The following is a 24,096-nucleotide window of genomic DNA, read 5'->3' on the forward strand; positions in this document are numbered from 1 at the left end:
TTACTAACTTTATATGTCTGGATTTTATCACTGAATAAAACAATGAGTGGTTCCTTCCTAGTTAAAACTGGAAGCTAAAACTAGTAAATAGAAGTGAGTGACATACGTCAGTAAAGGATGAAACAGGAGCACCTTTGCAGAGCCTTCTGACTGCTCTGAAGTCCGGCGGGCTTTATTACTGATTGTGATTTTGAGGCATATCTCCTGTACGACCTAATTCTGACAGCTAACCTTCATTGCGGTGTCCTTAAGATGGCCCATTTCTCAGGTGGGAGGACTGACACCCCAAGAGTAACAAGCACAGGCCTCATACGTGGAACACAGGGTCTCTGTTTTATCACCTTGCCTATCATGATATCTGTGTTTAACATCCTGGCTCCTTAGCAGAGTATGGTTTCCATTGTGAAATCTAATATACTTAATGGTCATGTTCTATGTGCACCTGCAGCATTAGCTTGTTCTGGTTTAATTTCATTTTTAACATGTGTCAAGAAGATAGCATATGTCAGATACTGTGGGAAATGTTTCCCATTTACTGAAGTTAATCTTCTCTTAGGAGATTGGTATTGTTTTGCTTATTGGCAGACAGAGACTGTGAGGCCCAGAGAAAGCAGCCGGCCAACCCAAGTCCAAGTGAAAATGCTGCCATTCAACTCCAGCCAACTTCCATGTCTCTGACCTTTCTTTGCACCTTGACACATTGATTGTAGGCACAGGGTACTACCCTACATGGTGGATCCTGGCTTTACTGAAAGAGACATAATCCAAGTCAGAAATGAAGATACTCAGTGTTTAAGACCTCAGAATTATCTTATTGCTATGTGGGATATAGGAAGCCATCATCTATATTTATACATTTCATTAATACAAATCAAGTCCATTTTCTCTTCCCTCTTCTGGGGTCTTAGCCATTTTTTTCTTCTATAAAGTTACAATTTGGTTTTTCATCAAGTGTACTGTATAATGTCTTAGGATCTTCCCTCTCTTTGAGGATGTAAGCTGTATTTGATGACTTTCTTGGTTTCTGACAAACAGAAAAGCAGACAGGTTGATGTTACAAAGGTAGAGATCATCTACTTCAGCAGGGAGAGCTGATTGCCAACTCTTGGTATCTGTGCTGATATGCACAGATATGATATGCATAAGGAGAGTGCTGATTTATTTTGAAATCTGTATGCTCAGGCAAACCCCAATATAGGTTAATATTCAGATGTCAGAAGACATTTAGATAGGCATACTATTTTTAAAAATTTGTTTATGTTTTTTCCTGTTTATGATTTTAAAGATTGTCTTTAAGGCCATATGCATACACATACGAGTTAGTAATATCTCCTTTGCATAGGACATTCTTGCTCATGGGTAGTATCAGGCCCTGGATACTGTTTTCACTTTACATAATACTTTTTACAGCATTAGGCATCAGGTCCATGCCTTACACATATCAGATATGCTCTCCCACTGGACTACATCTCTAGCTGTTGGCTTTGAAGTTCTGACTCAACTTAAACTTCTTTCTAGCCCAGGCTCATCTGAAACTCAAGTCTGTTTTGCTTCTTCTTCTTGAATGCGACTATATCCAGTTTATACACATGTGTGTTAAAGTATAATTCATACTTAACAACTCTCTATCTATCATCTATCTTCTATCTATCTATCTATCTATCTATCTATCTATCTATCTATCTATCTATCATCTATCTCTCTATCTCTCTATCTCTCTCTATCATCTCTCTCTATCTCTCTCTCTATCTCTATCATCTATCTATCATCTATTATCTATCTATCATCTATCTATCTATCTATCTATCTATCTATCTATCTATCTATCTATCATCTCTCTCATCTCTCTATCTCTCTCTCTCTCTCTCTCTCTCTCTCTCTCTCTATCTATCTATCTATTTATACACACAAACACACACGGTGACATATATGAGAGTTAGAGGCTGGAGAATCAGGAGTTCAAAGTCAGAGTCAGCCTTGGGTACAGAGTTTTCAGGACCTCACTCTGCCAACAAGACTACATAAAACTGTCTCATAAAACCACAAGCAAACATCCTAATAATTGTTAATTCACTATTGCATTTTAATGACACACTATAATAAACACACTTTAGCCTATTACCAAGTAAGCAAGTGCCGCTTGTAGTCAACACTATCACAACATGAAGATTAATCAGTTAACCAAAACAGTGGCCAGATAACAAATGGGCTGGTGGCTTATACAGGGTAGACACTGAGCAAGGGAATGATTTATGCTCTGGAATAGATGAAATGGGATGGAGTGAGACACCATCAGACTACTCAGAACAGTGCGTGTTTGAAAACTTATGAGTTATTTCTGGAATTTCCCATCTAATTTTCAGACGTTGTTGTTGAAACTGAAGAAAGGAGAGCCCCAGTCAAGTGAGAACTGAACAAGCATCGTCTGTTCATACACCTTCATATAGTGTCGTCATCATGCACACGGCACAGGGCCCCAGTGAGGAGGAGGAAGGGGTAAGTTCAAGGATAGGAAATTTTATGAGGGAGTCGATCACACTGCATTTCTTCCTTTACCAACATTTTATATTGACTTTTCTCCATTAAGAATAGTTGTTTCAGCCGGGCGGTGGTGGCACACGCCTTTAATCCCAGCACTCGGGAGGCAGAGGCAGGCGGATCTCTGAGTTCGAGGCCAGCCTGGTCTACAAGAGCTAGTTCCAGGACAGGCTCTAGAAACTACAGGGAAACCCTGTCTCGAAAAACCAAAAAAAAAAAAAAAAAAAAAGAATAGTTGTTTCATCATAGGAACAAAGGGGAAAGCTCCTTATCATTAGACTCTCGAGAGTTAAAAGAGCTGATTTTGCTTCTTCAATTGAATCTGTTGAAAATAGAGTTGACTTTTATTCCAGTACCCACGGGCAAGGTTTCTAATACCTAAGCAACATATGAACTAACTTTTGACCTGGGAGTAGGAAGTGATTTGGAATTGGTTACTTTCTGAGGAAATGTGGGTAAGAAGAATGTGTGTGTGTGTGTGTGTGTGTGTTTACTGTTAACTGTCAAGATCATTTTTTTCACAACTTCTTTCTTGTACCCTATCCCCCTAAGAGGATAGAACACTGGAGGAGTCTTTCTTTAGGGAGACCGAGTGTTATGTTGTAGCCTGGGTGTCTCAGTAACAGAGAATAGCATGCCATTTTACCCCAAGCCAGAAAGGATTGGGTGGCTATCCTCAGAATCACTTAGATTTCGTGTCTGAGCAAAATTATTGGATTCAGCGTATTTCAGTCATTAGGTTATAAGACAGTTATTCCTAATGAGTGACCCAAATAGGCAAGACTTCAAGGTCATGGATCACTGGGAAACCAGTCCCTAATTTATGCAGACGGCTGCTCATTTGAGTAGGGGACTTGGGCAAGGGGAGGAGAGAAAGGAAAAGAGAACCGCATGAAGGCATCAGAGGGTGCTTTTCTGCTCACAGCTGCAGACCATGACATGGTACTATACCTTATCTTTGTGGAGTGACTGGACAGAAAGAAAGGAAGAAAGGAAGGAAGAAAAATTTAAATGTATATTCTTTAACTTACCAAAATTATGTCCAAACAGTAGAAAGATTAAGGACCTTTTTCTTCATGACTCCATGTGAACTGTGAGGAGGTGAAGAATTTTGTACATACTACAGTTCCCCATCAGAATCTTTGCGATGGGTCTCTCACAGCAATGGGTCTCTTATGGTGACATGTCTCTCACAGCGATGGGTCTCCTCTCACAGCGATGGGTCTCTCACAGCGATAGGTCTCTCACAGCAATGGGTCTCTCACAGCGATGGGTCTCTCACAGTGAGTGGCAGTGGTGCTCAGGGAGGGAAACTGCAGTGGACTTCAGAGGGCCCCTGCCTGTGCCCATCCTCCACATGTGCCTCTTTTCAGTACTGTACTGAGAAGCTCCCTCTCCTGACCACTGTCCCCGCCTCTAAATCCCTCCTAGATCCCTGTTGCTTTTACGCAAATGTGAGCAATCCTCCTGAAATTATTTCAGAAAAAAAAATATGCCTATAGTTTAAAAACGTGGGATATGAACTTTTAAAAGAATGAATGAATAACTAGAATCTAAATGGAAGCACATGGCACAATGCAATGGAAGCCATATCGCCCCATCCCAATGGCACAAAAGAGCTGGGGTCCCGAGGTTTCATTTCCAAGCTGTGGGCCCCTCCCGGTTTCTCAAAAACCAACACATTAATGATGCATTCACAAACAAACTTCTTTGTACCTAATGCTGACAGGCAGGGAGAGGGTGGGGGTGGGGCCTGCGAGAAGGGGAGCAAGGCCAAGGGACTGCTCTGAGGCACCAGCTTGGGTTCTCGGGCCCGGTGATGGAATTATTGTTTATTTTTTTAATTTTCCAAGGTAGGCCGATGACAGCTGAAGAAGACTGTATTTGCCGAGGAGCAGCATGAGGGTAGAGAGGAGCAGAGCTCCTGAGGGAAACCTAATAGTTCCTCTCCTTCCTGCACGGAGATAAAGACTTATAATCAGCGTGTATGTTCACCATCTGGCTCGGCGCATGTGGTCCGTATGGAGGAGAAAGCCGCACAATCTGTAAGTGATCAGGAGCCATGGCGCTCTCTCCAGAGAATCCACGATGCAATCAAGGTGACAGATGGCACGGCCACTGCTGTGGCCTCATGGAGAAGATCAAAATCACCTTCAATAAACTCTGACTGAAATGGGCATGAGCACCTCGAAAAAGTCAGTTTGTCAGTCAAACTGCGACAGCGCGCTGCACTGGGGAACCGCAGCGGCCAGCTCTGTGTTTTCGATTGTTTCCGTCTGACTGGCCCTGAACTATGATCCTTCTCAAATTGTCCTTTCTGTTTAGCCGAAGCAGGCCAGCAAATTGCCAGATTCATTGCTTTATTGAAGAAAATTGAAAACACGATGTCCTCAATTCCGAGGACGCACAGCTGGCAGGTGCCAGGGACACCCAAACGCAGAGACTGGACCTGGTGTGTCTGCAGCCTGAGTCTGCACAACTTTAGGCAGATTTTTTTTTTCTGAACACAAGTCTAAAATGCAAATGCGTGCCTGCAAGTGATTACATAAAGGGTATTAAGTAACCAGGAAGTGTTGGCGGAAGAGATAAATGCTTACAAAGAAAAAAAAGGCAGAAAGGAAAGGCGGCAGAGAGGGAGAAGGGAAGCTTCAGTTGTTGTCTGTGCATTTTCCTAGCAGGCTTCTTCCTTGACAGAACCAGTGTGTTTTCTTTCTGTGCATGTTTATTGTCTGGGTCCCTGTGGTCGGGCAACAGGGTTGGTGAAATACATCCCATTTTGTTCGGAGCAAATCTCAGGGAACTCCCACTCAGGGGTCAGCAAGTTTAGACAAATCTCCGTTTCTCCCACCCCCCAGAGTGAAAACATTTCAGAAGCTCCAAACTCTTAGAAATAGAGAGAAATGAGTACAGCTACCTGCAGTGGGACTCAGATCTGCTCCCACGCCTTGAGAGGCAGTGATGGTGGTGTCAGGTCAGGGAGGGCGGGTCCTGATGACAGCAAGCGCCCCTCTTTCTCCCTCCCGCACCTTTGGCACAGTTCCACTGTTGTTCTTCCTCCCAAGCGCCAGAACGGGGGATTGAAAGCCAAACTCCACTTTCCAGTCATCTTTCTTCCAAGTTCCCATCATCTCCTTCTGGTCCTGGAGTTTTCTGTTGTAAGCCTGTTGAGGGAACTTCTGGGTTCTAACTTTCCATCGACTCTCCTTTTAAAAAACTGTAACCTTCTAGTTAATGTTACCTCCCTGCGGTCTTTTAAGATTCCAACCCTACCCATGCTTGGTCCTTATCCTTGATGTTTGTAAACTCCTTGACAGTTGAGACACACTGTCTTGCTGGGCCCTGGATGCTCGTGGAAGTCTCCACTCTTCTAACAGGTACAATTGAATTCTCACATTCTGGTGCGGTGATATAGAAATGTAGTTAAAGGGCGCTTGTCCCTAATAAGAAACCAGGGGGAAAGAGCTCCCGCTCAGAGCGACAGGAATGTGTATCTTTTGGGAAGGACTGTCCTCTGGTGTGCCATGGTGCTCACTGAATATATGGCAAATGAAGTGTGGAACAGAAAACCCTCTGTATTTTCTTATTGTTAGGGAGGTAATACCCACTGAATTCTGAGTACCTACTATGGGCAGGTTTTACAGAGTTGAGAAGTTCCCAGGGAGAAAATGTAGGTTTAAACGTCACTGTTTAGGTCACTGTGCTCTCCCAACCTTTCTCCCCACATCTGGCTCCCTGAGCAGTGGGTGGTGTTCTCCTGTGACGACAGGGCCAGTGTTCGGAGGATGGCAGCCTGCAGCTTTCACACAGGAGATGCCCTTGGCTTCCTGGAAGAGCAGAGTCTGTAACAGACATTTCGAGGTAAGTTCATCAGTGCTGCCACCAGGAGGGGTGGTAGGATGATGAGTCATCTCTCAGCATCAGCTCCGTGGTCAGGCTCTGGTTGCCCAGGAAGTAATGCTTCCTAAAGGCTGCAGTTCCAAGTATTTTCTTAAAGAGACGGCTTGCTGGACCATGAAGGTGTGGAGGCATACGTCTAACATGAGGTTTAGTAATTCGAGCTGGGCCCCAATGCAGATAATCATGTTCCAGTTCTCTCTCATATGGAATGTCACCTGACCCATGCCAGTTACATAGTCACACACCACTTTAACTCCAGTTTCCAAATTAAAAATTTGCTTAGAGGATTTTTTTTCTTGAGACGGGTTAAACACTCGTGCCTGTGAGCAGATCTCATTAAAATATTGTGTGTACATTTGCTATCTCCATCCATCCATCCATCCATCCATCCATCACCTCTCAACCTACTTTCCATAGGGAGTATGGTAAGGAAGAGGATGTGAGGATGTGTAGATTGTCAACATTGCCTCCTTCTAGAGCTCACAAAGCAGCAGCCATGAAGGGTACCTCTCCATCACTGTAAGGGCACTGGCTTCTTTAATAGAGGGACTAAAGATTTTTTTTATTTATGGATACTTTGTCTTATTTTACTGTGTGTTTGTGTGTACATGGTCATGTGTGTGTTCACGAACACATTCACATATATATGCACAATTCAAAGATTAGCACTGAATGTTCCTCAGTACCCTTTACCTCATTTTTTGAGACACCGGGTCTTAGTGAACCCGGAGCTTACTGCTTTACTAAGCTGGCTGATCAGCAAGCCCCTGCCACCCTCTGCATCCCTGGGGTTGTAGACTTGCCCCCTAGGACCCTGTTTTGTAACAGGGTAGTGCACTAGGGGTCTAAGCTCAGGTTCTTACTCTTGCACAACACACTCTTTACTGACAATTATTTGCCAGCCACAAGAGTTTATTTTTTTAGAGCAGATTCATTGCTAAAGAAGAGGTGACACAGCAATTTCAACAAAGATACGAAGGTATAAATACGTGGCAAGGCATTTCTTATGAGCTGAGAGTAGCCTGTTCGTTTGTAGGTTATGGATTTCATTAAGCTTTCATTATTATTGGTTAACACTTTATTGTTTAAGTTACACACTGTGTTCATTTCAGAATGTTTTCTGCTAACTAACTTTAATAGATTGAGACATGTGCTTTTGTTGCTTTTGGTTGCTGTAATCAAATAGCTTTCAGTTCACAGCCTTTGGTTTCATGGGTTCTTGGCTGGTGGTGAGGAGTAACATCACAGTGACAGGATTTGTGGTAGGGGCTACTCCCCACCACAGGCAGACAGGAGACAGAGGAAGACAGGAAGAATCCAGAGACAAGAGAGTACCACAGATCTGTTCCCAGTGACCTATCTCCACTAGGAAAATCTTACTCCTAGGTTCCAAAACCTCCCCCAAAAGTACCATCTACTTGTGACGCAGTCCTGAACCTGAGTCTTTTCTTGGAAAACAATTCATATCTACACTGTGACTATATGCATTCACAGGAAGACCCATTAAAGTAAAATTAAAGTGTTAAGTAGATAATGGCTTTGATAGAGATGACACAAATTTTATATTCTTAAAAAATTCTCTTTTTCTTGCATATAGTAATGAAGGATACATAAGTAAAAGATAAATAAGAGCGAGGCATTTGGCAGACACGCTATTATTTCTATTTGTTAAACTTATTTCAGAATATTAGACTGCAAAATGCCCATGTGAACACCACATATACAGACGGTCACTGTATCATCGAAGGACTATAGATGCAGAGAATTTTATCAGGTAGAATATTGAAGAAGAGCAACACAACACAATTTGTCTTTGAATAAAATGAAGACTTGAAAGGATAAACCTACATCTGTATATGTTTTCCTTTTACTCTGTTTATAACATCAAAAAGATACCCCTTTCTGCTGTTCGTCGGAAGGGACCGTGTGCTTGTGAGTCCCCTTATCTTTTGTCAAGTAAGATGACAGCATTGATACAGAAGGAGTCCTGTCTTGATAAATGCACACACCTGGACTGGAATCTCATTCCAGCTCTTCTTTATTGATGTGTAGCAGGACTTAACCTGCCTTAAGCTATTTCTTCACAGAACAGAAGCCATTAACTGTTGTTTAGCTGTTTCTTCCAACTGAAACAATCTCTTCTGGAAAGGAGAGAGGATATGTACAAGACTCAGGAAGTTCAAGAAATTGTGAGGGGTTTTGTGAGGAGCAAATAATTGTTGGGAGAGAAAGGAATCTCCTGTAGGGCTGCCTGCACATTGTGCAGGGAGCTCCAGACATGCATGCAACCTTTCATGAGCTGTCACTAGGACTATGATGAGCTTTCTGACCATAATCTACTGTTGAGTCATGATGGGGGAGTCCCCTGTGTGTATTGCTTTTCTTGGTTAATGAATAAAGAAACTGCCTTGGCCTTGGCAGAACTTAGGTAGGCGGGGAAGACAGAACTGAATGCTGGGAAAAGAAAAGAATCAGAGGACTGCCATGGGGTTGCCAGAGACAGATGCTAAAAATTTTACCCAGTAAGCCACTGCCATGTGGCGATACACAGATTACTAGAAATGGATTAAATTAAGATGTGAGAGTTAGCCAAAAAAAGATGCTAGAGCTAATGGGCTGAGCAGTGATTTAATAATTTAATAATAAAAGTTTCTGTGTAATTATTTTGGTTCTGGGCAGTGGGGACAAACAAGCGGCCTTCCTGTTACAGAGTCATCCATGCTTCTGCAAGTAATTCCTCATCACTGCTTCCGTCAGTTACCCCAATAAACTGACCAGCTCCCTAAGCCAGTGTTGGATGGAATCATTTCCTTGGTTTGCTGTTGGTTGCTTATTTGGGAGTAAATAGATGTCTGTGCACACTTTCTCAATGGGGGACGGGATCGCACAACTAGTAACTGAGTAGGGGCAAATGGACCAAAGAATAGTCAGAGAGGAGCAGTTTTAGGAGGTATAGAAGTTATAATAGGAGCACTATGACAAGTGGTAAGAAATATAATCAGACTGGACCATCTGAGAGTTTGGTTTCCTTGGGAAGACGACCACAGTAGTCATATTCCCATATGTTGTATAGAGTCTAGCTCCTTGATGAATGTGGTCTTCTATGTGAGTACAGGGATGACCCCCCCCCCCATGGATGACAAACCAACATGAGAATATATTTCAGACCCTAAAAATAGGACACATGGAAGAGGACCGTAGCAGAGTATAACAGCTGTCATCTTTGCGGCAGATATTAAGACATACAATTGAGGCTAATCTCCACCCCTAGGATCAACATGCCTACAAAAGGGAGGAATTACATTGGGAAAAAGACATGTGGATATTACTTTTGCAAAGGCCTCTGATTTGATAGGAATGGAGAGAGAGAGAGAGAGAGAGAGAGAGAGAGAGAGAGAGAGAGAGAGAGAGAGGAGAGAGAATACCATGAAGCTGTTGGTTTACTCTCTTAAAGCTGTTGGGTCACAAAGAAAAGAGCAAGACGTCTATCTGTGATAAAGAGCTCTTCCTGAGATCCAAAATCTTGGAAGCCAGGGAAGAATCAGATATGAGAAAAGACAGACTTAAGTAGAAATAATGGAAGCTATACTTTAAATACAACCTTTAACACAAAGGAAGGAAAAGTTCACAATTTAATACACAGGGACATTACTAATGGTTCAGGACATGCTAATCTTCCTGATATATTCTGCTTCTGAACTGCTGGTATTTGGAAAGAATCTTAAATGAGAAATCCCCTGCAGTCTGGCTTGGGAAGTTGGAGGACATGGAAGCAGATGGGAAGAGTCTAAGTGCCGTAAAAGCAGAGAAACTAAATGACATAACTACCCATACCTCCATAAGTTGCACATTGCAAAGCAATATGAGAAAAATCAGTCCCTGATAGGCTTGTTCATGCAGGTATTGGGAACACTTGGTTATTACTAGCTGAGATCTCCATGAATACCAGGGAGGACAACAAAAGAGATTAATGAGAAAATTAGGCATGGAGACAGTGGTATTTGGTACCTAGTTATCTGTGTCACATATGACTCTGCTCACAAGGAAAGTTTAAATATTAATTCAGCAAGGAATTCAGGACACGTATTGGGCTTTGTGATATGACTGATACCCGTGGTGAGATGTCATATTGACAAGATATGTGGATGCTCCAGGAGAGCTTAGTGATTTAGACTGGCTTGAAAATAGGGTTCATAAATTCAGGAGGGCACGAGAAAAAGCAAAACAGACAGTGGGTCTTGAAAGCAGGTGTGACAAAATGTGTGTGGAGTTTAAGTTCTTGGAGAAAAAAAATAAGAAGATGAACTCCAGGCTTGTGAGCTTCTGGAAATGGAATCAGTCCACTAAACACGTGAACTAAGTAGAAAACAAGGGGTGCTGAAAGAAAACTGACCAAACTCTGACCCTTCCAGAGTTTGTATACACACTTCTGTTTTACAAGAACGTTTTCTGGAGGTAGATATTGTTTGTTTTCCCTGGCACTCTTTCAGCAACTATGTGCAGCTGATGGAAAGGCAACAGTCAGGGTAGCAGCCCAATGCCTGCCAGACTTGAGAAGCCAGCTCAAGCAGTGGATATATCAGGCAAGAACCTGTTCCGTTACACATTGCCCTTGGGTAGGGTGAAACAGTACTCGCCAGCCATGTCCAGATCTCCAACTGCAGCTCCATGGCAGCGTCTAAGAGTCTGCTGGATGTAGGATGCTCATGAATGACTGAGGGCAGTCACTTTCAGCACTTCCATCATGCACTACTGTGGTATCTTTTTCTTTTCTTCTTTCTCTTTTAGATGCCTGCCAAAGCCTGGGCATGCTCTGAGCTTTTTCCTTATCTCTAAAGTAAAGCTTTATATTCTTCCACCATTTGGCTTTGAGGTAGTTTGAATGCAATTGGTCTCTATAAGCTCACAGGGAGTGGCACTCTTAGGACTTGTGACCTTGTTGGAGTAGGTATTGCCTTGTTGGAGGAAGTATCACTGTGAGGGAGGCTTTGAGGTCTCATATATGCTCAAGCCATGCCCAGTGTCTCAGAACACTTCCTGTTGCCTGCGGGTCAAGGTGTAGGACTCTCACCTCCTTCTCCAGCACCATGCCTGCCTACAAGCCATCATGTCACACCATGATGAAAGTGGACTAAACCTCTGAATTCATAGTCACCCCCAAGTAATTGTTTTTCCTTTATAAGAGTTGTTGTAGTCATGGTGTCTCTTCATAGCAATAAAAACCTAACTAAAACAGAAGTTGGGCTGAGCTGTGGAGGTGCATGCCTTTAATCCCAGCACTCGGGAGGTAGAGGCAGGCAGATCTCTATGAGTTCAAGGCCATCCTGGTCTACAAGAGCTAGTTCCAGGACAGGTTCCAAAGCTACAGAGAAACCCTGTCTCAAAAAAAAGTTAGTACCAGGGACTGGGGTAGGTCTGACCTTGATACTGTTTGAAGTAATATGAACCTTGGGACAATGGATTAGAAAAGCGGTTGAAAACCCGGGAACCCCTCTAGAGTCAAGTCTCTTGACAACCCTCAAATGGCTCCCTTAATTAAGATATATGCTTCCCTGCTCCCATATCCACCCTTCCTATATCCCAAGAATCCCATTCCCCCGAGCTCTCCCCATTCTCCCCTTCATGCTTTTCTTTCCCCATTTCCCCTTGGCCTTGTCCCACCCCACCCCCAAGTTCCCAATTTTTGCCCGGCAATCTTGTCTACTTCCAATATCCAGGAGGATTACTATATGTTTTCCTTTGGGTTCACCTTCTTATTATCTTCTCAAGGATCCCGAATTATAGGCTCGATGTCCTTTAGTTATGGCTAGAAACCAATTATGAGTGAGTATATCCCATGTTCATCTTTCTGGGTCTGGGTTACCGGACTCTCTGAATGTGGCCAATGGTAGAGGCTGACTGAGAAGCCAAGGACAATGGCAATGGGCTTGGATTCTACGGCATGGACGGGCTCTGTGTGAGCCTTGTCAGCTTGGTTGATCACCTTCCTGGACCTGGGGGGTGTTGGGAGGACCTTGGACTTAACATAGAGTAGGGAACCCTGATGGCTCCTTGGCCTGGAGAGGTAGGGAGTGGGGATATGGGTGGAGGGGAGGGGAGGGAAGGGGGAGGAGGAGGAGAGGAGATGGAAATTTTTAATAAAAAAATAAACCATGGGGAAAAAAGAAATATAAGGGAAAAAAAACAAAGCAGTTGAATGGTTTAAGTACTGATTAATGGGCCATACCAGTAGGAGCATGGAAGACAGTGGTGCTGAGTGTGATTGATGAACTGTGGGGGCCTGGCTCAAGAGATTTCAGAGAAGAATATTAATGTTGGTCTAGATATTGTTCCTGTGATGCTTTGTTAAAGAATATGGCTGCTTCTTGCCCTGGTTTGACAAGTCTGCCTGAGACTGAAGAAAAGAAATTTGGATTAATTTTGTCGGCAGATATGGAGATGCAAAGTTTAGGGTTTGCCCAAATTGTTTTGGCCTTGCTTTGGTCTAGTATTTCCTCACTGTGCCCTCTTTTCTACAGTTTGGAATGGTAATGTACATCCTCTGCCATTACATGTTGAAAGCATGGGATCTGATTTCTTTTTATTTTAATTTTATAGGGGATTACAATTAAGAGATTGTACTGACTTGTTTTGTATGACATCTTGACACAGGTTAGATTCATCAGAGCAAGGATCCTCAGTTGATGAAATGCCCCGATGAGGTCTAGCTATCAGGCCTTTTTCTAATTTAGTAATCAGTTTGGGAAGACCCAGCCCATGGTAGGTGGTGCCATCCCTGGGTTGGTGGTCCTGGGTTCTATAAGAAGGCAGACTGAGCAAGCCATAGCAAGCAAGCCAGTAAGTAACCTCCCTATCCCCATGGCCTCTTCATCAGCTCCTGCCCCTGGAAACTTGCCATGTGTGAGTTCCTTTCCTGACTTCCTTTGGTGATGAATAACAGTGCTAAAGTATAAGTCGAATAAACCCCCTTCCTTCCCAACTTGTGCTTTGATCATGGTGTTCCATGGAAGTAACAGAAACCCTAACTCGGATAGAGATTGTACAAATCTTAGAAGAGATTTTGAACTTTGGACTTTTAAACATTGTTGAGACTGTGAGAGTCTATGGGGGCTTCTGAAGGTGGACTAAACACATTTTTACTTTATGATAATTTTACAAGCTTATGGGGGTAAGGGAGAGGAATGTCATAGCTTGAACATAATTGTCCCCCATAATCTCATAGGAAGTGGCATTATAGGAGGTATTGCCTTGCTGGAGGAAGTGTGTCACTGTGGAGGCAGGCTTTGAGGTCTCATATATGCTCACGCTATACCCAGGTTCTCAGAACATTTCTTGTTACCTGGAGGTCAAGATGTAAGACTTTCAGCTTCTCCTGGAACTAACTTTATGAACTAGGTTAACCTTGAGCTTAAAGATCTGCCTGTCTATAGCTTCCAAGTGCTGGAATTAAAGGTGTGCACCATTACATCTTGTTTGCACTCAGAAATTTAAGGCAAGGAGAAATTTTATTGCATTTGGCCCTTTGGCCTAGTGCATCTAATGCTCTGAAGAAGCTTAGGCCTCAAGAAACAAGAAAAGAGTACAGAAGCAGAGTTTACCACTTCTTGTCATTGACTATGTTAGAAATAAGGCTTTCATAATGTAAAAAAAGAGTTTGCTATGTCAGGTATATGCCAATGTTAATAAATGTATAGCATATGATTTTTGTGATATCACTATAAGCGAGGTTGAAGACCTATGGTGGGCATATCACAGACTCAAGTAGGGCAGGCTATTGCTATCATTTTATTAAGTGAATATGATGTGCCCATGAAACAGCCTTCTGAACACTTATGTTTATGTCTATAGAATACTGCTTCTGTCAATCTCAGTTACAGAGAAATCTCATCTTTTGCAAAAGTCAGTGATTTACTGCAGAAACTGGCCAAGTAGTTGAGGTTAAGTGACTTTTGTTGTGGCATTAATAAATGAAGAAAATAATCAGATATTTGTATAACCCTCTCTAAGACTCAGGAAACACAGCAGCAGAGAGAGCACAAAGAATTTAAGAGTCCAAAAAAAGGTTTGGGATGATATGTAGCTATTTTCTCCAAATAGAAACATTTTCTGGTGAGGATGCTTGTAAGATCCAGGAAGCTCATAAAACTTAAAAATCCCAGTTCACAGGATAGTGAAGTTGCATATGCAATATTTTATTCATGGGTCAAAGAGGCCCTTTGGTGTTTGCAAGTTAGACAGGGAGCTTTGTATTAATTTTCATGATTATTGTTCACACTGAAGTAGGCTTTTCAGTGATATATTTGTACAAATGCCACCCACAATCCTATAAGGAACACCAATACATTCATTGCCTATGAGAGCTGAAATCATTTCTTTAGTCTTGTTGTTTTCTGTCCGTGTTGAATATACACCAATCATAAGGTCTAATAAAGAGTCACACAGCAACTGCTTCCAAAGGCTATCACGATAATCTGAGATTATATCAGCCAATCATTTAACACAGTGTTTGGTATATGCACAGCTAATATAAGTATGGGTTATTATTCACTTCAAAACAAATAAGTCCCTTTGAGCTACAGTGTTCTCTGGCTCAAGAATGGGTTAACTTTGGTTTAGAAGCAATTTTCTGAAAAATCAGGCCTACTCTGCTACCATGACATATGCAGGAGTCAGGACACTGCAGAGTTTAGCAATACAAAATTTGTCATGTTATGGATATTGTCACTGGCTTGGATTAACTTTGTACCTAGCACGGACTCGGGGTACCTAGAGGCTCCTCAGATCTTTGGTTACTTCAGCCCTTTTTAAACACCAATCATGACTGAATGACCCAGTTTATTTCAAGGCTGCTATAAAATCCGCGATGGAAGCAAGCACTGAATCCAAGCGCTGTGGTTCTCTGTCATATATATTTTCTTGGGTCCTATCCAACCTTATTTTAAATACCCCCAGAGATGGGCTTTCATCACTTTTCTTGGAAGATTTTTCTTGTATAATAATTTTTACAGTTAGAAAATTTTCTTTCTCATTTGGGTGAAATTTTCTTTTCTTTCTTTCTTTTTAAAATAGCCTCCTGGTTATTTTGTGATAAACCCAATAAAATAATTCTTCCTGACTATTCAGTATTTCTCCTGTCATTTTTATAGTCAATTGTTAGTTCTCTTATAATCATTACGTATCAACTCCAGATATCCTCTATCTTTAACCATTTCCTCTAACTCACTCCTCTACCACAGTAGCCATTAGTCTTACTTCTCTAAATTAATCCATCTGCTTTTGGGAAGGTAACTTCAGTGTCTTAGGTTTAATACTCCTTTGAAAGCAAAACACATTAGCCTATTGACCTCTTTTATATCTGAAATGTTACGTTAAAGTCTTGCAAATAAGGGAGAAGTTAACTTACTGTTTAAACGTAATGGCTACTGTTACTTTGGTCGTCTCCATTTCATTTTTGAAGTACTGATATTTTTGACTACTCAGTGGCAGTTTGTAGCGGATGCTTTGCTCAATACTTCCTGTGCACCATCCAAACTGTCATCGCGACAGGCCGTGTGTGAGCTTTTATAACCATTTCACATCCGTGCAAGCGAAGGGCCAGAGAAGTTAAATCAGTTGGCCTCATCTTGGCTCCAGGCATGACTCGCTTCTCCAGGGGTGAGTAATTATGAAGAGTCTGCGGCCACTTTTATAGGTCCCACACTTCAGCGGACACTTCTGATAAAGACACAAGACCTGTCTGTGGCTGTGGGGAGCCACCCTCCCGCCACCCGAATGGAAGTACTTCACAGTTGCTCTGAAAATAGAAGCTGCTAAGTCTGTCACATTCAGAGGGAGATTTTGCAGTCCTCTCAGTTCAAGGTAATTTCTTCAACATTTCTCCATCAGCTTTCAGAATCTTGTGTGATTTGGGTTGATGGATTTTCACTCTGATTGCTTTCCTCCTTAATTCGGATCCGCTAGGTTGTCCTAATGATGGATGGTATTTTCCCAGAGGAAGTAGTTGTTAGACTTTGAATATCCTTAGCTTCTTCTGTTGCCTTTCATTTCTTTTTTGTTATTCTCTTAGGTACGTATTTATCGATGTCATCAACACCCCTCGGTTTGATTTTGCAAGTCTGAAGCATTTATTTTGCTGTTTTATTTTCTTTCACAGCATCTTTTGTTTTCCTTGTCAACTTCCCCTTGCTAAACGTTGTTCATGTACCACGTGCCACCATTAAAATATGTTTCACCTGATGCTGGGGCCAATTTTCAGCAGTACGTTCTTCCAGTGGTCTGTCCTACTCACAAATGACTGGACTGACGACCTCTTGCATGCTTTCCTGACCTGTGCCTCAGGTCATGAGCAAGTAGGGTAAGTCTCAGGAAGTTTAAGCGCCTATTCTTCCACTGAGTTGGTTGTGAAGGTTCATGTCCACCTCATTCCCAAGACACTGCATGCCAGTTCTTAAAATCCCTATTTGGGAAGAAACAAAAGGAATTCCAGTTTACTAAATGTTATGATCTGCTTAATTTTGTCAAATTTATAATATAAGGTGATTTATAAAAACCTGTAACCTTAACTAAAGTTTCCATACTGCCTGTTCTAGGAAGTGACAATCATATTTTGTATCAAAAGTTGTCCTGATCACCTTGCAACCCTCCCTTTGTTATGACTACCTGTTGAAACGACCTCCTTGCTGTGACCACCTTGCCTTCATGTTTTTGTTTCAAAGATTGTTATAGTCAACTTATTATGTTTATATTCTGCTCTTATAACCCCACCTATTTTCCCCCATTTGGAAGCCCCCTATCTGTGAGCTATAAAAACCTTGTCTTCTTCACATCCAATGCTGACCTCTTGAACCCTGCCTTAGAGGGAGGCAGACCATGTACAATAAATAAAAAAGCTTGCTTATTTAATTGCTTGCTTTAATTAATTTGGCCATGATTTTGGTCTGTGGTTCTTTCTCTTCTCATCTTTGGGATTAACAATAGATCTCTTTAACTGTATCTGTCATTCATTATTGTTTATGCATTCACTCATTAATTTTGCTTTCATATGACTGCTTTGCATATTTTACTGGCTTGTTTTATGAAATAGGTTTTAACCAAGTAAGCAGCATTCTTAGGTACAGATTTTTCTTTTGGGGGCCCAATATTCAGTTTTATTTAATTTATTTTTTTGTAATTTAAAATTATTTCTTTCATTTTTACTCAGTATACAGAATAGTAGCCTTCATTATGTTATTTTCAGCCACAATTGCTTTATTTAAATATTCACTCAAAAATTGATTTAATTCACCAAATTTTATACTTAAACAATATTATAAAGATAAAATAATTAAAACAACATTTTATTGAGCATCTTTACTCACATATACTAAAAATACATTTAAATAAAATATCATCAGATGCCCCTTAACATATATTGGATTCTACACATAATGCTTTGAGTATTGAGAATAATATAGATAGTTAGTCCAACAAAGAACTAGTTCAGTGTGAGATTCAACTTATTAAAGGACCTGCTTTTAATAATTGTGGGCTCTTGTTAGGAAATTATAACATCTATGGGGCCAAGCTCTTGGGCATGGGCTAGGGCTGATGTTCTCAGGTGGATATCCTCTTTCTTAAGGAGGCCTCAACTTACTTGCCAGGCCTTATCAAGTCAGGAGTCTACAACTTTCTTTGTTCAAGTCAATGGCTTGTGACAACTGACAGAAGTATCTCTCCCCCTTAACATGTGGAACCACCAGTTCACGGGTGGGTGTAGTCATAGCTTGGGCTGATTGGGTGTAATTCTCAATCAGGGCTTCCATAAGTACTCTCCAGCAGGAGTAGGAACTTCATTTGTTCTGTGCTCCAGCCAGCATTTGGCTGTCACTTACTTCTCTGGGGTTGTACGGTTGGGACATGTGTGCATGTGTGTGTATGTGTGTGTGTGTGTGTGTGTGTGTGAGAGAGAGAGAGAGAGACAACTCTATCACAAATAAAGTGGCCCTCATCTGAAATGCTGGGGACCTGGAGTGGTGGACAGTGGACTCTTCTTTTTCATTCTTTTTTTTCTTTTTTAAGTTTAGAGTCTTCGCACATTCATACTGAAGTATATTGGTGATATCTTGACCTTAATTAAACATTCTATTTATGTTTCATGTACACCTTATACCTATAACCTGAAGGAAATATTTGTGCTACTTTGTGTATCTGTGTCATGATGCCAGTGCATAATTTTTCTATTGTGGCATATTGGTGCTGAGAAAATTTCAGATTTTTAAGCATTTAGTATAGATTAGGGATGTTCAACTTGTTTATATATCATATGTATAGCTCATCTGTTTTCTTGCATTTTTATGACTAATACATTATTGTGATTATTTGGGTATTTTTGTAAAGTATAATTTTAAAATTTAGTGTGATATATTTTTATCAACTCCGAATGATCCTCTTTATGTTTGATGTAAGCTGTTTGTCAGTTTCCTGTGTAACAAACCTTCATTGGTAGAAGATATTTTACTGATTTATCATGAGGTTATAGGCACTTATTATCTTTATGTCTTTAATTGAGAAGCCACTTATCCATCTCATCTTTGTTTACTAAAAGCTAACTCTCTGTGACTCTTGGCATACTTCCCAGTTTCTTTGGCATCTACTATAATATATTCAAGTATCCCGTTCATCTTGGTTATATGGTTCCACATTTGATGGATCTCGGAATCCCTGGTTGAGGCCATTCATAATTTTGGAATTCTTGGGTCCTAGGTTTCTCTCCTTTTCTGGAGCTCAGTCACATAGTTGGGGTACTCTGCTCTGTACACTACTTGCCTTTTACCCTATATTCTGTACTTGCTGATCTTTGTGTTTTATGCTGTACACCTCTAAGAATATTTAATATACCCTTTATTGATTTCTCAATCTCATTTTCCCTTTGAAATTTATTTTTTCTTGTACGCAAAGTTGCCTTACATATCTTTCAGTCCTTTACTGCATCTTTTATTCTTGGGAATTACTTAGTTACCCAATGCATGCTAAAGAATTTAACGCTTATTTTATCTTCTGTTCTCATGTTCTTGGCTATTTTTAAGTTTAAGTTTGGCCTTTCTTTTTTTTTCTTCTCTCATATATTAAATCCTGATGACAGTTCCCCCCTAACTGTCTCCCCTACCTTCCCCATCCCCCATATCAACACCCCCTTTTTCTCCCCTCAGAAAAGAACTGGTTTCCCAGGGACACCAAACAAACAAGGCAAAATATGCTATATAAGAGTAGATACATATCATCATATCAGGGCTGGACAAGGCAATCTAGTAGAAGGAAAGGAGTCTCATAAATAGGCAAAAGAGTCAGCAAGCACCCCTGCTTCCACTGTTACGGATCCCACAAGAACACCAAGATACTCAGTAATAACATATACCCAGGGGACCTAGGTTAGACCTCAACAGGCTCCCTGATCTCTGCCAGCCTCCATCAGTCTTGGTCAATTAATTGTATAGGCCAAGTACTTGTGGTATCTCTGACCCCTCTAGTTCCTCTGATCCTGCCCCCTCCTCTGCAGGACTCCCTGAACTCTGCCTAATGTTCGTCTGTGGAAATCTGCATCTGTTCCCATGAGTTGCTAAATAAGTTTCTCTGGCCTCCTTGATGAAAATTCTGCTAGGCTTTGGTCTCAGAACACTATGCAAGTAACACAAACTGTAGACTGAAGGGTAGATTGAAGGTTTTGTGACTCGGTTGGTGTCCCAGTTCCTCTGCTTGTGGCCTTACCTGATTACAGAAGATGGCCAGTTCAGGCTCCATGTCCCTTGTTACTAGGGGTCTTTGCTAGGGTTACTATCATAGATTTTATGGAGATTCCAGTGCACTAGGTTTCCACCGCATCCCTAAAATGCCCCCACCCCCAATTCTAGTTGTTTCTCCCAGTATTTTCCCACTCCCACTTGATCTCTGCTGTTCTAAACCCCACCTGCCCCCTATCCATGCTTGAAATCTATTTCATTTTCCCCCTCAAGGAGACCTTCATGTCCCCACTTCATGTCCCCACTTAAGTCCTCATTATTTAGCCTCTCTGGGTCTGTGAACTGTAGCATGATAATCTTTTACTTTATAGCTAATATCCACTTATGAGTGACTACACACCATGTTTGTCTTTCTGGATCTGTTTTACCTCACTCAGGATGATTTTTTCCTAGTTCCACTCATTTTCCTGCAAATTTCAAGATGTTATTGTTTTTAACAGCTGAGTAATGATCTATTGTATAAATTTATCATATTTTCTTTATCTATTCTTCAGTAGAGGAGCATCTAGGTTGTTTCCAGTTTCCGGCTATTGTGAATAAAGCTGCTATGAACATAGCTGAGCAAGTGTCCTTGTGATAGGATGGGGCGACTTTGGGTGTATGCCCAAGAGTGGTATTGCTGGGTCTTAAGGTAGATTGATTCCCAATATTCTGGAAAACCACCATACTGATTTCAAAAGTGGCTGTACAAGTTTGCATTCCTAAAAGCTATGGAAGAGTGTTCTCCTTATTCCACATGCTCTCCAGAATAAAGCTATCATTTGTGGTTTTGATCTTAGTGTTTCTGATAGATGTAAGTTGAGAAAACGGGCAATAACCTTGAATGCATTGGTACAGGAGATAACTTCTTGAATAGAACACCAACTGCACAGGCACTAAGATCAACAATTAATAAATGGGGCCCCATGAAACTAAAAAAAAAATACTTCTGTAAAGCAAAGAACAAAAAGGGAGTCTATAGAATGGGAAAAGATTTTCACCAAGTCTACATCTGACAGAGGGCTAATATCCAAAATATATAAAGAACACAAAAATATATATATCAACAAATTTAATAATCCATTTAAAAATAGGATATAACATAGAATTCTCAATAAAGGAAACTCAAAGGTTGAGAAACCCTTAAAGGGATGTTCAACAGCCTTAGCCATGAGGGAAAAGCAAATCAAAAGTTTGGCCTTCTTATTTGAAAGGCAGTGATATGATAACTAAGTAACACTGGCTTTCTCCAGAGACTGTTTTCTTTCTCTTTTAAAATTTTAATTAACATGGTTTTTATTTATTTTACACACTGGCCACAGTTTCTCCTCCCTCCTCTCCTCCAGTGCACTCCCCACCTCCTTTCTACCCCACCCTCAGCCCCCATCTATTCCTCCTCAATCTCCATTCAGAAGGGGGCAGACTCTGCCTCCCATGGGCGTGAACAAAGAAAGCATGGAATATCAAGTTGAGGCAGGACTGAGCTCCATCTCCTGCATCTTGGCTGGGAGTGATAATCGAGCATGGGGAACAGGTTCCCAAAAGCGAGCCAAGCCCATCTCTATCAGATGCTCCAGGTGCTGAGCAGTTAACACTAAGTGACTCACACCTGAGAAAGCACTGATCCTCAGACTGCAATAGAGATGCGCTTACTCTATGGATTACAGACTCCTAAGGTGTTGGTACCAATTGCTATACCTGGTAGTGTACAAAGACGCAGTTCCTGTTGAATTCAGAAGTTTACTAGATATTCTGAACTGAAGATCTGCATCAACTTATTAGCTCTTAGCTTGTCCAGACTGCAAAAAGTGCTTAAGCAGTGTAGAAATGGGGTTTAAACGTTAAATTGTGAAAAACATTAAAAATTAAGAAACTGTTAAGTCTGACTAGATTAAATTAATATTAAAATAAAAAGTAAAATATAGGTTTAAGAAAATATTACAGTTGTATTTTAGAGTAAGCTTAAATGTGAAAGGGGAATTTTGTTCTCTGATTTTATAAATAATTTGTGACTTGAATTGGACAATTTAAGAAATAAATGTACATATAAAGCTGGCAGCTTAGAAATTCCTAGCCATTTTGCTGGATATTTTCTAGGAATTTAAATTTATTTATTTCATTTTATGTGTATAAATGTTTTGCCTGATGTATATATGTGCACTACATGTGTGTCTGGTACCCAAAGAGATCAGAAAAGGGCATTGTATTCCTTGGAATGGAGTTAGAGATGATTGTAAGTTACTGTGTGAGTGTTAAGCATTGAACCCAGGTCCTTTGCAAAAGCAACAAATGCTTTAAACCATTGAAGCATCTCTCCAGCCTTTCCAAATACTATTCAAAGTAAACAAGTAGTCAATCCTTGTAGATAACGGCTCTTCAGATAAGAACAAACTCAAATGATCATTATTGTAGATTCTGAAATGCTTGTTAAAGATGCTATGAATATTGTAAGGACAATAATTGAAGATATTGGTATCCCATCCTGGCTAATAAATACAACAGCCTCTCTTAATGCCACTATGTTAACACAATACTTCATTCCCACTGCATTCCTGAGGGAATTCATTTAGTCAGTCAAAGAGTTTTTCATCAATGAGGCACAAAGAGCAGCCATATTTATAACTCCATTCCATTCATATTCTACAACAATTTAAAGAGAATTTTTTCTTTAAAGGTAAATGAACAAAGGACATATTTCAGAGTGTATAATAAATTACAAATGTCTTAAGCAAAATAAAATTTAATTTTCTTTCATCGCTAACATTTCTCAATTAATGAAAATCTCTAACAATTCCACAACTTATACGGAAGCATTTGAAATCACCATCACATGATTTTTTTTTTGTGATACCAACTGGCAATTCTTTTAGTTGTCTTTTTGTCTTTAATAGTTGAGGTATGTTTCAAAAAATTACTCCAAAGTTTCAGTAGAATACACTGTGGGTATATGATTTAATAAGTCAGCAAAGATATAGCTATCATCTCGGGATCCCTGTGGGGTTACAGAGATGGACTAAATCAGTGAAGTAGCTAGTAGGTCTTGAACTAGGCTTGTAAATCTAATGTAGCTACATGCAATAATCTTTATTGCTGCTGGAAATTAACATTTTATACTAGTTTAGTAACTGTGAAATATAGTTACCATCTCTTTACATTGTCCATTTGTGTAGCAGAATCAGCAGCTCACAATTCTTAATAAAGACTCCATCTTTGTTTGATGTAAAACTATCTATGTCCCTGAACAGGAATTTTAGACTCTTCAGGACCAAAGGCCAACTTAATAGTGTATGTTGGTGTATCTCCTAATATAAAGGAAGAGTGGTGTTAGGATTTGTTTTGAAATGATATCACGTTTCTTATAAAGTTTAGTTCAATTGTTTTCTGAGTGGTCTTCATCATGGTACTTGAAATAACTAAAATTAAAGAATCAATTCAAAACCAGTAGCTAACATTTCAACATTGTTACTTAAAATACTAACGAAAAATTGTAGCAAAACAATTTTTTATAAAGAATCTCTTGAAGTTAAAGAGACTGAACTTTTCTTGAATCTCACAGGCAAGTTAATAACATACTTTAAAATCTTAAGGCTGTGTACTTAAGCTGCTATTCTCTGGTGTACTCAGCCTGATTAAATTAAACCTGTCTTTCAGGGAACAATGAAAGCAACCTTACTTGCCTTGGATTTCCCATGAAGTCAGCCTTCACAACCTAAACAAATGCATAACTTTAATCTTAAATTATGTGCTGGTTCAAAAGTCCACTGTAATGTGTGTGTGTATGTATGTATTGTAATAATCATTTGTTGGAAGCAGCCAATCGGCTGGAAACAACCTTACAAACCAAATATCCATCACATACTTTAGAAACAACATACAGATATAGCTTGATAATGTATCTTTGCAGTAC

The 24,096-nt window shown here is 40.5% G+C and overlaps 1 long non-coding RNA gene across 3 annotated transcripts in view; it reads left to right on the top strand.

The window, feature by feature from the left end:
- LOC119826213 overlaps window positions 1-24,096 on the top strand; it is a 58,200-nt gene that overhangs the window by 27,790 nt on the left and 6,314 nt on the right. For all 3 annotated transcript variants that reach the window (XR_005287373.1, XR_005287374.2, XR_005287372.2), the window contains 2 exons: window positions 2,364-2,496; window positions 4,392-6,396. This is a non-coding gene — a long non-coding RNA (uncharacterized LOC119826213). The remainder of the gene's footprint in view (window positions 1-2,363; window positions 2,497-4,391; window positions 6,397-24,096) is intronic.

Source organism: Arvicola amphibius, chromosome 11 (assembly GCF_903992535.2).
Source record: "Arvicola amphibius chromosome 11, mArvAmp1.2, whole genome shotgun sequence".
Lineage (NCBI taxonomy): Eukaryota > Metazoa > Chordata > Mammalia > Rodentia > Cricetidae > Arvicola > Arvicola amphibius.